The sequence below is a fragment of the Oryctolagus cuniculus genome, chromosome 4, assembly GCF_051225735.1.
Source record: "Oryctolagus cuniculus isolate XC-2025 breed Fujian yellow rabbit chromosome 4, ASM5122573v1, whole genome shotgun sequence".
Taxonomy (NCBI): domain Eukaryota; kingdom Metazoa; phylum Chordata; class Mammalia; order Lagomorpha; family Leporidae; genus Oryctolagus; species Oryctolagus cuniculus.
The window spans coordinates 33,747,898-33,762,385 of NC_142870.1; the positions used below are offsets into that span (position 1 = coordinate 33,747,898).

Consider the following 14,488-nt stretch of genomic DNA (forward strand, 5'->3'; position numbering starts at 1 on the left):
GATGTCCTTCTTTTATCTCTTTTAACAGCTTTTGATTTAAAGTCTCTTTTACTCTTTTATCTGCTATCAGAATAGCTATACCTGCTCACATTTAGTTTCCATTTGCCTGGTGTATCTTTTTTTTCCAATCATTTACTTTCAGTCTAACTATAAGCTTTATGAAATAAATTTCTTGTGGGCAGCACATAGTGGAGTTTTTGTTTTGTTTTGTTTTGTTTTTTATCCATTCAGCCAACATAACTAAATCTTTTGGTTGGAGAATTTAAGGCATTTATATTCAACATTAGTATTGATAGATATGAACTAAGAGCTGTCATTTTGCTGATTGGATAATGATTCTAGCTTCTCTATAGGGCTTCCACTGAGAAATTTGATTTTCCTTCATATGTAACTTGAGGCTTTTACTGTGTTTAGGATTCTCTCCTTATCTTCAACTTTTGACAGTTTGACAACAATATGCCTTGGAGAATACCTTTTTTGGTTGAATCTTCTTGGTGTTCTTTGAGCTTCTTGTATCTGAATGTCCATATTTCTTTCAAGACCTGGGAATTTTTCAACTACTATTTCATTTAGCAGGTTCTCAATGCTTTCTTTTCTTTTTCTTTGCTTGCAGGAATACATATAATATGAATGTTTGGTCATTTAATGGTATCCCACATTTTGCATAGACTTTCTTCATTCTTTTAAATTCTTTTCTCCTTATTTCTGTCTGATTGGATTATTTCAAAATTCTTGTTTTTTTTTGTTTGTTTGTTTGTTTGTTTTTTTGTTTTTAATTTGACAGCTAGAGTTAGACTGTGAGAGAGAGAGAGACAGAGAGAAAGGTCTTCCTTCCATTGGTTCACCTCCAAAATGGCTGCTACGGTTGGCGCACTGTGCCGATCTGAAGCCAGGAGCCAGGTGCTTCTTCCTGGTCTCCCATGCGGGTGCAGGGGCCCAAGCACTTGGGCCATCCTCCACTGAACTCCCGGGCCACAGCAGAGAGCTGGACTGAAAGAGGAGCAACTGGGACTAGAACCCAGTGCCCACATGGGATGCCAGCACTGCAGGTAGAGGATTAACCAAGTGAGCCATGGTGCTGGCCCCCAAAATTCTTGTTCTTAAGCTCAGAAATTCTTTCTTCCACTATTCCAATGTTAATGTTCTCAATCATATTTTTCTAGTTCACATATTGAAGATTTCATCTCAAATTTTATATTTGGTTATTCTTAATGCATTATATCTCCTTAACAATATTTTCATCCATGTCACTCATTGATTTCCTCATTTATTTAATCTATCTGCATTCTCTTGCATCTTGTTCACTTTCATTATTGTAATTATTTTGAATTTTATAAATATAATTTTATAGATTTCCTTAAGTTCAGGATCTAATTCTAGATGAGTGATGTGTTCTTTTGGAGGCTTCATGCTACTTGCTCCTTCACGTCTTCTGTGTCCATATATTGATGTATGCCCATCTGGTGTTGTCATCCTTTCTTCTTTATGGAGTAGGTTTTATTGAAAAAGAGTTTATGGTTTAGCTGGAATGTAGGATATCACTTGGTTTGTTGCTTTTATTTTGTTTCTAGGTGAGTCCAGGAGTGTAGGCTCTGATTTCTTTTCTCTCCATCAGTGTCAGCTGTGTTTGTGACACAATGGTCTAGTCTACTGCAGTTCAAAGAGATACAGGTGTGGCTTTGGGATGACTAAGGATTTCCTTGGGTGTGTATCTTTGGTCCACAGAGAGTTTAGTGTCAGTCTCCCTGTCAAATGTGCTAACCAGGGCCTTGTTATATGTGTGGAGGGAGACAAGAGTGGCTGCTCCCTTGTCCTGCTAGGAAGCTTGAATGATACTAGGGCTTGTAGCACCAAATGCTGTGGCTCTACGACTATGTGATACGGATGGACTCTTCCTCAGGTCCTGTTAGGAGAGTCCAACTGGTGCCGTGGCTTACAATACCAGCAGCCCTACTCCAAGGACTAGGGGATGTGAACTAGACCCTGTTCCAGTCCTACACCATGGCTATAACATATTCAGGGGATTTTACTCTGGAAGGTATGAGTATAAAAAGGTGGATTGCAGGTAGGTTCTTCCCTAGGTCCACCAGGGAGATGCCAGTGGCACCAAGAAACTTAGAAAAAGTCGTTACAGTCCTGGTGTTGCAATGTGCATTGGGGTCATTATTCATATTTCACCCAGTGGGAGTGGACTTTTTTGTGGGCTGCTTCTAGTGTTAGCTCCAGAAGCTAAGGTGAATCCCCTTTGTTCATACACAGTGCTTGAGCATAGCTCTTGTGCTAATGTCCCAAAACTCTGCCCATTGCAGGATGCAGGGGATGCATCCTCTGCCTCACTCATTGCCCTCACTCTGAATATGATGCTGGTAGGAACAGAACAAAGGCTCACTGTGAGCCTTCTCACTGTGGAGTGTGGCATTCTGCAGAAGTGGGGGAGGCAGAGGAATCAAGGCGGCGTCCTTGTTCTAAGCCTTGCCGTTGCTCAGACCCCAATCAGCTCTCCAGGCTGTAGTAAAAATCAAGGGTGACTGTGGAATTCACAGTGGGGCATGCAGCAGCTTCTTCCTACCCTAACACAGTGAGATAGTGGCTCACTCCTGGCCATGTCACACAACTGGCTGTGGCGGTGTTTCTGTCTTCTCTCCTATTGTCCCATGGAATCTACATTGGTTTTGTTTTTTTTTAGTATTTTGGTTTGTTGTTTGTTTTCCAATTCTTTGCTGAGAATTTCTAGTCAGACCCCTAGAAACATTGCCTTCCTGTGTTCTTTTCATGTCCCAGAGCAGCTTAGGTTAATGTGACTATACTACTTGGATGTTGGATCTCTTGATGTTTCTTTCAGCTGTACTTTATACATAAGTATATGTAAGCATCTGTGAGTGTGTTGTGTATTTACACTATGGGTGATATATTTATTACTGTCATGGTTAGAAAAGTTAAAATTTCACTGGTTAAATTGCTTTCTTGAGAATTCCTTTCCCCTTCTTTCCATGGTGGCAATTGTTTGTGGTTTTTTTTCCTTCTTTTTTACAAAGATTTATTTATTTACTTGAGAGGCCGAATGACAGGAAGAGATCTTCCATTTGGTGGTTCACTTCCCAAATGGCCATGAAAGTCAAGAACCTTAAATTCCATCCAGAGTCACCTACATGAGTGGCAAGATCCCATGCACTCAGGCCATGATCCACTGCTTTCCCAGGTGCATTAGCGGGGAGCTGGATTAGAAGCAGGCAGCCAGGAGTCAAACAGCAACATAATGTAGGATGCTGTGACTGCAAACTGAGACTTAACCCACTGTGCTACCAATCACAGCCCCTATGTTGGCCATTCTTTGTAGCCCTAACATGTACCCCTCTTTTCTCTTTGAAGAAAATATGCATGACCTAGTTCAAGCAAATTGGATAATTCATCTGGCTCTTAGCATGCCGTGTGTGTGTGTGTGTGTGTGTGTGTATGTGTATGCAGTAGGGGCATGCCTGCATCCTGTATCACAGTTTTGGAATTAAAGTCCTGGCTCTGGTTTCCATTGATAGTTTCCCACTATTGCAGACTCTTGGAGGCAACAGATAATGGCTCAAGTGATTCATTCCTTACTACCCATATTTGAAGCTCGGATTCATCTCTTAGCTCCTGGCTTTAGTCTGCCTGAGCCTTAGCTGTTGCAGGCATTTGGAGAGTCAACTAGCAGATGGGAACCCTATCTTTCTGTCTGTCAGTGCCTTTGCCTCTCAAATTGAAAAGAAAAGAAAATTGGGTAATTCAGGGTTGTTTCAGCTCACACATGTGTAGATGCAATCTGGTAAATGCGTAGCTGTAGTGATTCTGCCCATCAACAGCACACATGGCTGTCCTCTATTTATGAGAGCAGGAAAATAGAGGCAATAGCCAGGGACTTATTACACTGGAATTACAAAGCCCAATGCCAAAGCTGCTCCAGCTGGGAAATCAGTCAAAGCAGGTGAGGCTCAAGGGTTTAGACCGGGCCAAGTGGTGTGGGATGACTCACAATCTGGGTTGACTACTATCCAGCACTGTCTGCTTGGTCCACTTGCATCCTTTTATTGTATTTTTTTTTTTTTTTTTGACAGGCAGAGTGGATAGTGAGAGAGAGAGACAGAGAGAAAGGTCTTCCTTTGCCCTTGGTTCACCCTCCAATGGCCGCCACGGCTGGCGCGCTGCTGTCAGCGCACCGTGCTGATCCCATGGCAGGAGCCAGGTGCTTCTCCTGGTCTCCCATGGGGTGCAGGGCCCAAGCACTTGGGCCATCCTCCACTGCCTCCCTGGGCCACAGCAGAGAGCTGGCCTGGCAGAGGGGCAACCAGGAAAGAATCCGGCACCCCGAATGGGACTAGAACCCGGTGTGCCGGCGCCGCTAGGTGGAGGAATAGCCTATTGAGCTGTGGCGCCGGCCCTTTTATTGTATTTGAATCTTGTATGAAGACCAGAGATCCTCATTACTTCCCTAAAAAAGGATATTTTCAGTCATTAAAGGGAGTGGTCATTTTCAATCTTCTAAAATAACTTTGAAAGGATTTGGATAAGGAGCTACAATTTCCATGCTCCAGCTTTTAGATTCATAAAAGATAATCACCATCCCTTACCTCCATCATCCATTCCCAATTCCCGGAATCCTTGCCTGGCTGTTCTGGTGATCTGGGTCCTACCCATCATCCGTGATCCAAATCTTTATTTCAGAAAGGCAATTAGTTGCCTTTTCCTTGTTGTGTTGTGGTTTTGACATTGATCATTCAGAATTAGCCCTGAACACAAAAGTACTAAGCATCGGCCCACCCCAGTGCACAACTAAGTTCCTGGACATATTTCCTGTACCCACGTGGTGAAGACACAGATCCTCATTGTTCTCACAGTTGACTGCCTCCTTCTATTTAGTAACAATTTTCTTTGCCTGTGTATCTGCTGGCATAAGAAACACAAACTGGCTGTGTAATAGTTGCAGTTTCCCAGATCCATAGAAACTTTTATGCCCATTAGTAGAAGTAACCCCTAGGTATCATCCTGTCCAACTTAGCTATGTTGGATAAGTCATGTAAAAGTTTGTTGACTTACTAGGAAAAATGTTTTCTAATGTTTATATTTTAATTTTTATGTCTAAAAATTTAAAGACATAAAATTACATGTGTTTATGGGGTACAATGTAATATTTTGTGATATTCAATCAGATGAAATAGATCTCTTCAGTTAACATTTCTTTACAGTGAATACATTCCAAATCCTATCTTCTATATCAAATCATATGCAGTATATTTTTTAAAGATGTATTTATTTGAAAGAGTTACACAGAGAGAGGAGAGGCAGGGAGAGTGAGAGAGAGAGAGTTCTTCCATCTGCTGGTTCACTCCCCAATTGGCCACAACGGCTGGAACTGCACTGATCCAAAGCCAGGAGCTAGGGGCTTCATCCAGGTCTCCCATGTGGGTGCAGGGGCCCAAGGACTTGGGCCATCTTCTATTGCTTTCCCAGGCCATAGCAGAGAGCTGGTTAGGAAGTGGAGCAGCTGGGTCTTGAACCAGTGCCCATATGGGATGTGGGCGCTTCAGGCCAGGGCATTAACCCGCTGTGTCACACTGCCAGCCCCCCTATGCTGTATATTATCTATGGTCACACTACTGTAGGCAGAAGTTCTTAGCCCTATTTAGCTATACCCTTGTATTAGTTAATCAACCCTTCTCCATCTCTCTCTCTCTCCTCTCTCATCCACCTCTGGTAACCATGATTACACTTTTAACTTCTATGAGTTCACCTATTTTTTAGATTCCACATGATGAGTGAGACCATGTGATACTTGTCTTTCTGTGCCTGGCTTATTTCACTTAAAATAACCTCCAGTTCTTAGGAAGGATTCAATGGGTGCAGAAGTTCAGTTGAAGAGCTAGAGAAAGAAACAGAGGAAGAGAGAAAGAAAAGAATGGAGCTGGAGAAAGAGATACTGAAAAAAAATGAGAAAGAGACTTTCTCACATTTCAAATGCATTTCACAGTCTGGGATCTCACACTTGTCCTATTCAGTGTCCTATTCAGTCCATATCAGCTACAAAGTACAGGTGGAATCTGTCTCAATGTTTATGATTGTCCCAAGTTTTGCTAAAAAGACTTCCTTGAGAGAAGGCTTAAAGATTTCAGCATCCAAAGTCTCTTTGACATGTGTGGTTAGGTGATGACTGAGTGAGAATCTGGAAGGCAATTGAAGGCGATCCCTGTGGAAGGAAGACATGCACATGATCTGAAAATATTTCCAAGACCTCGTCTTCAAGGATCGGGCCCACACTACCAAATCCATGGACCTAGTTTCCTTTATCTTTTCTTTCCCCAACTATACCCCCAAGGATCATACCCTGTGAGTATCTCCAGGGACTTCCTTCAACATACACTCAAAAATGTCCTTATCAAGTTTCTTTGCCACCTCTGTGGGGCTCACTATTCTTAAAAAGAAAGATTCGAACTTAAGAATTTAAAATGACAACAATATAAACTTCTTCCCTGGTGAAAATTAATCATAGGAAATATAATTGCCTCAGAGCCAGAGTTGTGGTACAGCAAGTTAAGCCTCTGCTTGTGACAACAGCATCCAATATAAGCATAGGTTCGAGTCCCGGCTGCTCTACTTCCAGTCCAGCCCCCTGCTACTGTGCCTGGGAAAAGCAGTGGATGATGACACAAATACTTGGGACCTGTTTGTGAGAACCAGATGTAATTTCATTCTCCTGGATTTAGCCTGACCCAGCCCTGCTGTTGTGACCATTTAAGGTGAGAACCAGCAGATAGAAGATCTCTCTCTCCCCACTGCCCACTCTCTGAAACTCTGCCTTTCAAAAAAATAAAATAAAAAATTTTTCACAAAAAAGAAATACAGTTTTCTCTCTCTTGAAAATAAGAAAAAAATTATTAGGTAAGGATAGAACAAATGGATATCCTAGTTTAAACAGAGAATGCTGTGCATACTCATATATACACTGATGCACACATCGATATATAATACAGTATTATACATTCATATATATTTTTTGTATTGTCTGCTTCTGGGCTTTTACACTTACTGTTTCTCTCTCAGGAAATTGTCAACATATTTTCATGACAGTTCATCAAATCCTTCAGATCTTTCCAAAATATTATTCCTCAGATCATTCTTTGATTATCCTAGATAAGCCTTCTCAACCATCAATCTCCGTAAACTAAAGGTAGTATTATCTTCTCTGTAACCCTGATGAATATATATAACTTCACTTATTATTCATTTATGCATTTGTTTGTGTGTCTGTCGTCTTCCTCAAAAGGAAAAGAAGCCCATCAAGGGAAGGATTCTGTTGATTTGGTTTACGAGTACAGACATCTCTAGTGCCTAGATGAGTGTTGTGCACATGGAACTTGATAAATATTTTATACAGGGATCGTAATTTTTACAGTTTTATTGAAGCATGAGAACAAAGGATATTGAAGATTTAGTACATATTTAGGAGCCAGTTGCCTTTTCCTACCAAGTGCTATCCAGATATCTTAAAATGATTAATTTAAGGAGGATTTAGGACACTCAAATACCTGTGAATGCCTATGTAAATTCTGAGTTATGTTAAGAAGGACATTTCACATTTGATTATTTGACCAATTATGGAAGAAATATTGAAACTATTGCAAAATAGTAATAAAATCAGTTTACATTGGGATTTGAACTTGGTTGTAAGTTCTGAGATGAGCATTTCATACCCACCCATGGTGCATACCTTTGTTTTTTACTTGAATTTTTTCAGTTATTACTGATGTATTAAATGATTAACTAAAAAAATGATGGGTAAAAGGAAAAAAGTATTTGAAATTTTAAAATTGTAGAAGATAATCTACATGTTGGATAATCTACATGTAAATTGAAGAGTTGACTGAAGATAAATACTTGTAACTTTTATGGTGTCTTTGAGAAAGATACACTCCTGGTATTCATCAGGTTTATGCACTATGATTTTTATTATACGTTCGGTATACTGTCATACTTTTACAAATCATTGCATACTTTTACAAATCATTGAAAATGTCCACTGTTATAAAGATCGACTGTTTTCATTGTGTGGTGCAAATTGTCACATGCTTAACCTTCAAGTATTATGGAAACTCTTGCCTAACTAAAGGCAATTGAAATCAACACATTTTAATTATTCTTATTTTGGTGTGTAAGTTACTTAAGGTGCTTTTCCTCTGACAAGCAAAGAAAAATCACTTGTCTTTTTTTATTCTATCACACCTTTTTTTTTTCTCTTTATCCTTCTATCCCAACACCAGTTATAATATTCTAGATAAAAACATAGAAATATTCTCTAAAATATTCTTGGAACAAAGTACCAATTCTGTATACATAATGATTCTGAACTGCCGACTAGCTCTTAAAATACCAAACTATACACCTATATGTGACAAAAGGTATTTGTATTTGGCATGTTGGGAAAATGCTCTGACTGAGCATTGGTAATATTAATTCAGGTGTCCCAGGTTGAAGGACTAGGGTCTGGATTTGGCTATTTCCAACATCTTCTATTATAAACCAAATTAATTATTAATTTAAGCTCTGGAAATACCTACAATACTTTTCTTGCAAGTTGTACTGGCCATTGTTAGGCCATAATGTGTTATCAGTAAGAAAGTTCAGGATTTTGGAAGGGCAAACATATTACTCGTTGTTTCATTCAATAGAAGAATTATAAATGTTTTTTACATGACATGGAAACTGTTTTCCAAGAGAAAACAAATAATATGAATGTATAATGTTGCAATATAAAACGCTTCCTGTTCAGAAATACTAATATCTGATAATAAATATTTGTATTATATTCTTTGTGTTTTTTTCATATAAACTTTCACATACTCCTTTTTGCTGACCCTTCATTTCCTATTGTAAGGCTCTGACTGGCCTCCAACCTGCTCCATGTCTCAGATGTGCAGGTCATTTTGCCAGTACTGAATTTTGTGTATTCAGAATGTGGAGAACCTTCTGTCATATTAATCTTTAGATACGTGAGAACCTTTTCCACTGCACCACTAGCGACTCCTGCACAACAATGTACTCCTATCACCTCCCTGATCATGAAATAAAGCTTAATCTTAAAGTATATTTTATATATTTACAGATATGAATTTCTTTCTGTTTAGAAAACAAACCACAATTATGCTGAGATCCCATGATAAAGTTTTCAAAGATAAAAGGAAAAGCAGTATGAGCAAGTTTTATGATAGATGTAAAATAAATTAAAATCCTATACAGTTATATTTCTTATAGAGGATAAAGATGTGGAAACTGGGACTGGTGTGGTTGCATAGCTGGTAAAACCAGCAATGTTGGCATTCCATATGGACGCCAGTTTGAGCCCCAGCTGCTCTGCTTCTAATCCAGCTCCTTGTTAATGGTCTGGGAAAACTGGAAAATATGGCTTAAAGGCTTGGGCCCCTGCCACACATGTGGGAGACCTGGAAGAAGCTCTTGGCTCCTGGCTTTGGATCAGACCAGCCCTGGCCATTGCAGCCATCTGGGGAGTAAATCAGCAGACTGAAGATCTTTCTCTGTTTCTCCCTCTCTCTCTTTCTCTGTCTCCCTGTAACTCTTTCAAATGAATGAATTTTTTTAAATGAGGACTATATCCTTTATTATCAGCTTCAGCAAAATAAAACTATCAAGAAGAACATTTGTCATATTTCCAAACCATACACAGCCACTTACTTTTTCATGTGTTTTTATTTATTTGAAAGACAAAGAGAGCTGTCCATTCCCTGGTTCACTCCCCAAATGCCAGAAACAGCTGGGTCTGGATCAAATCAAGGCCAGAAGATTGCAACTCAAGTTGGTTCTTCCATATGGGTATAAAGGACCCAACTTGAGCCATCACCTGTTGCCACCCAGGGTGCTTATTAATAGAAGGTTGGAATTCTAGGTGGAGCCAGGACTCAAACCCAGACTTTCCAACATGGGAAATAGGTATCCTAAGTGTCATCATAAACACGTCATCAAATACCTGCCCACACAGTCATTTCACTAACCAGCCCATTGCATGAAATGACTTGTCCTTTAATTTGTAAAAAAACTTAATGAGGGGTGGACATTTGGCATAATGGTTAACATGCTGATTGGAATGCTCACATCCCATATCAGAGTGTCTGGATTCAAGTTCTGGCTTTGCTATCACTTCCATCTTCTTGCTAATGAGAACCTGGGAAGCATCAGGTGATGGAGCAAGTACTTGGGTTCCAGTCATCAATGTGGCAGACCTGGATGGAGTGTCAGGCTCCTTGGCTTAAGCCTTGCCTAGCCTTCCTGTTGTGGGATTTTGGAGAATAAACCAGCAGATAGAAGATCCATCTCTCTCTTGCTTACCCTGCCTTTCAAATACATAAAAATAAAGTTTAAAACAAGTCCTTATGCAGTCATTATTGATTAGTTTCCAATTATGTTATATGACAACTAAATAAATTTGTTATTGAAAAAAATCTCATGATTATTGTATGCAATGTGTTCCTTCCAGGAAAACTAAAACCTAACATAAAATATTTCAGGACATTGATATCAAAATCTTAAGTCAATATTTCACTTTGTGTTTTGCTCTACCATTCAAAAAATATATATGATAATAAGCTTGTTTAGAAACATAGCAGATATAGTTGGTACTCACCAAATTTTCCATATGTCCCTCTCTATACCTCGGCATTCTCTTGAAGTGATGTCAAAACAATGTGACTAGTTCTGGCTGAAACAGCACCAGAAGCAGCAGAGAAGTCGAGCCAGAGAAGTTGAGAATCGCTGCTGACTCCACTCCTCTAGTTCCCTACTACAGTAACCTTAAAAGCCATACATTCTAGTTAGTTGGTGTCATTACAAGGTGGAGGGTAGGAATGTGATGTGCACTGGCTCTATGTGAGCCATCAAGACCGCCAAACAAAACATTTTATGGTGTATTAAAAAATCGAATTAGGATACTCTAAAAATAAATGGAAAAGAGTTTGTGGCATAGAACTTTGTTTCAGGTTACAGCATGTTGACTTAAAATTCTACATTTACTCTGTTTTTGAACATTTTGTAGCAATACATTTAAGGTTCTATAGGCCATTTCAGAGAATTTCTTTTCAAATATAAGCTTAGTTTAAAGAGAAGTGGGAAGATATGTCTAGGACAGTTTATAGTGAGAAGAAATAAGGATAGCAACCGTCACTTACAAAAGCCCTTAATATGCAAAGCTCTGTTAAAGTCATTGTTTGAATTACCTCATTTAATCCTTCAAGCAGCAATTTGATACAGAAACTATTATTAAACCAATTTTAGAAACAAGAAGTCATGGCCTCAATAGGGTTAAGTAACTTCTCCAAGGCTGTGTTGGATAGCTATCAGCTTAGTGAGAATTCAGATACACAAATTGAATCCATTGTCATCACCTTAAACCAACACTCTACACTTGACAATGTAAACAATGGAGCTATATTTTATGTGGACATTTACAATTAATTAGCCTGTCTCCTCTTGATTCAATGGCTGCATTACTTAGAACCTTTCCATCAACCATTAAACACACTCTCCAATATTGCATACAAGCAAAACAAAAGAATACAATAGCAACAAGGTAGCCCTTAGCCAACCTCCTGGTTCCTTGTCCTTCACAGCTGCGCATCTGGAAAAACACCATAATTTTTCCCTCCACTTGTTTTATGCCTTTCTGTGTCCTCACTGCTCTCCTCCATGACTTTCATTCTCATAAGTTAACTCATCCTCTCCTGCTATGTTGAACAGTAACCCCCATCTCTCCTTACTCCTCAGAAACATTTGTAATTTGGATCACACCCTCCCTCTTAAGAACCTCTTTTCTTCATATACATATGAGCCTAGGTTTTTGATTCCATGTGTCCTCTTTGCAGATGACACAACTACCACAAAACTCCTCATTATCTTCAACTACCAATTGCTCTCTATTTTATCCTGTTACATGAACTAAAATCCAGGAATCGTTTTACTCCTATTTTAATTAATTTATTAATAAGAAGAGTGATTTAGCTATTCTACTACTTCACAAACTGCCATCATTTTCTCATATTATCACCACATTTATCTTAAATATGTCTATTCTCAGTCTTCATGTACTTAGCAGAGGACAATAAAGGCAACTGGTCAAGATGATGATGATAAAATGTATTGTCTTATTGAGTATTCAACGTATGTCAAATAGTATCTGTTTCTTAGGGTAAAAGATGCATTTACTGGTTGGTATCCTCACATGGTCTCCAGTCCTTCTTTAATTCATTTTCAACACTAAAGACAGAATGATATTTAGAGAATATGTTCTTATTACACTGATTCCCACACTCATCCAATGAGGTCCAAATACTGTTAGAATGAATAGAAATTTTGTTATAAGGCTGGCAGGATTTGAACCCTGTCTACCTGCCTTGATTTTTAACTCATGTGTCTCCAGTTCATCCCTTGCCACTGTGCTATGTTTCACTGTTTTCTTTTAATTCCAAGAGTATGCAATTCACCTTTGTATTTACTATTTCTTCTTCCTAAAATGCATTTAATTTAATTATTGATCATCTTTGAGATCTCTCTATTCAATCCCAGAGTCCTTTGTCTATTCTTTACTGCCCGTGATTGATCTAGTTCCATTAATTAATTAATTTAAAAAATTGTATTAGTTTTTAACAGATTCAATATGCATGGAGATACAATTCTAAAAACATAATATCCTCTCTCCCCCTCCATCCCTTCACCTTTCTCCCTCCCATCCTCATTACTTCTCCCTTTCAGTTTTTAGTTTTTGAGATTAAATATTTTAAATTTAAATTTTAGTAAACTGACTTAATACTTCACCAAAAAGAAGTTTACCACATAAAAAAAGACCCTAGTTTAATGAGAATATAGACAATGATTATAAGCAATAATTGAATGGAAAAATTACCATTTCATTCACGTATGGTACACTTTAAAGTAATCACACATCATAAAACCATAGTAGTATAGCATTCTTAACCAATGGTTTGGCAAAGGTATAAAACAAAGTTTAACAAAACCATATTTACCAATAATGATGCACGTGCATTTTTTTTTTCATTTTAGCTTCCACATACAAGGGAAAACATGTGGTATCTGTACTTCTGTGTCTGATTTATTTCACACAACATCATGTCCTTTAGTTGCATCCATTTTGCTACAAATAGTAGAATTTCATTCTTTTTATAGCTGAATAATATTCAATTGTGTATATGAAGTACATTTTCTTTATCCATTCATCTGATGATGGACACCTTGATTGGTTCCAAAATTTGACTATCATGAACCATGTTCCTATAAACATGATGGTACAGGTATCTCTTTGACATAATGTGTTCATGTCTTTTGGGTATATAACCAGTAATGGGATTCCTGAATCATATTGCAAGTCTGTCTCGTTTTTTAAGAAATCTACATGCTGTTTTCCATAGTGACTGCATTAATTTTCATCCCCACCAACAGTGTGTAAGTGTTCCCCTTTGTCCACATCCTTGACAACTCAAACTTTTGGATTTTAGACATTATGATGAGGAGAGGTGATATCTCAGTATGATTTTTATTTTTACTTCCCTGTTGGCTAGTGATGGCAAGCATTTTTTTTTTTTTTGCATATAGTTATTGGCCTTTTGCATTTCTTCCTTTGAAAGCTATCTTTTGAGTTCCTTTGCCTGTTTCTTGACTGGATTGGTTGTTCTTTGTTGATGCTGTTGTTGATACATGCGGGATATTAATCTTTGTTGGATAGGTAACTTGAAGATATTTTTTCCCATTCTGTTGGCTGTCTCTTCACTATATTGATCATTTCCTTTGCTATACAAAAGCCTCTGAATTTGATATAGACCCATTTGTTTAGTTTTGCTTTTGTTGCCTGTGCTTTTGGAGTCTCATCCAAGTTGTCCACTACACCGATGCCTTTGAGTGTTTCCCTTACATTTTCTACCAGGAAGTTCATAATCTCAGGTCTTAAATTTAGTTCTTTGATCCATCTTGAGTTGATTTTTGTATACAGTGTAAGGTATGGATCTGATTCATTCTTCTACATATATATATCTAGTTTCACCAGCATGTTTGTTGAAAAGATTATCCTTATTCCACTTTATGGTCTGTACATTTGTCAAAAATGAGTTCTCTGTATGCATGTCAATTAATTTCTGGACACTGTTCTGTTCCATCGATCTATGGATCTCTGTGTCAGTTTATATGCCAGTGTTGTGCTGTTTTGATTGACATAGCTTTGTAGTATGTTTTGTAGTATTTGTATTGTGATGCCTCCAGCTTAAATTTTGAAAAATTTTTCCTTGATTCCAACTGGCTATTCTGGGTCTTTCATGATTCCATATGAATTTTAGGATTGCCTTTTCTAATTCTGTATTGGTATTTGACAGGGATTTTTGCGTTGAATCTCTAAATAGCTTTAGGTAGTATAGACATTGTAATGATATTGATTCTTCAAACCCATGAGTAA

At 38.2% G+C, this 14,488-nt stretch overlaps 1 protein-coding gene across 18 annotated transcripts in view; it reads left to right on the plus strand.

The window, feature by feature from the left end:
• The window catches only part of ROBO2 (roundabout guidance receptor 2), a 1,407,887-nt gene that overhangs the window by 158,005 nt on the left and 1,235,394 nt on the right, over window positions 1-14,488 (plus strand). The gene's annotated exons all lie outside the window — the stretch shown is intronic.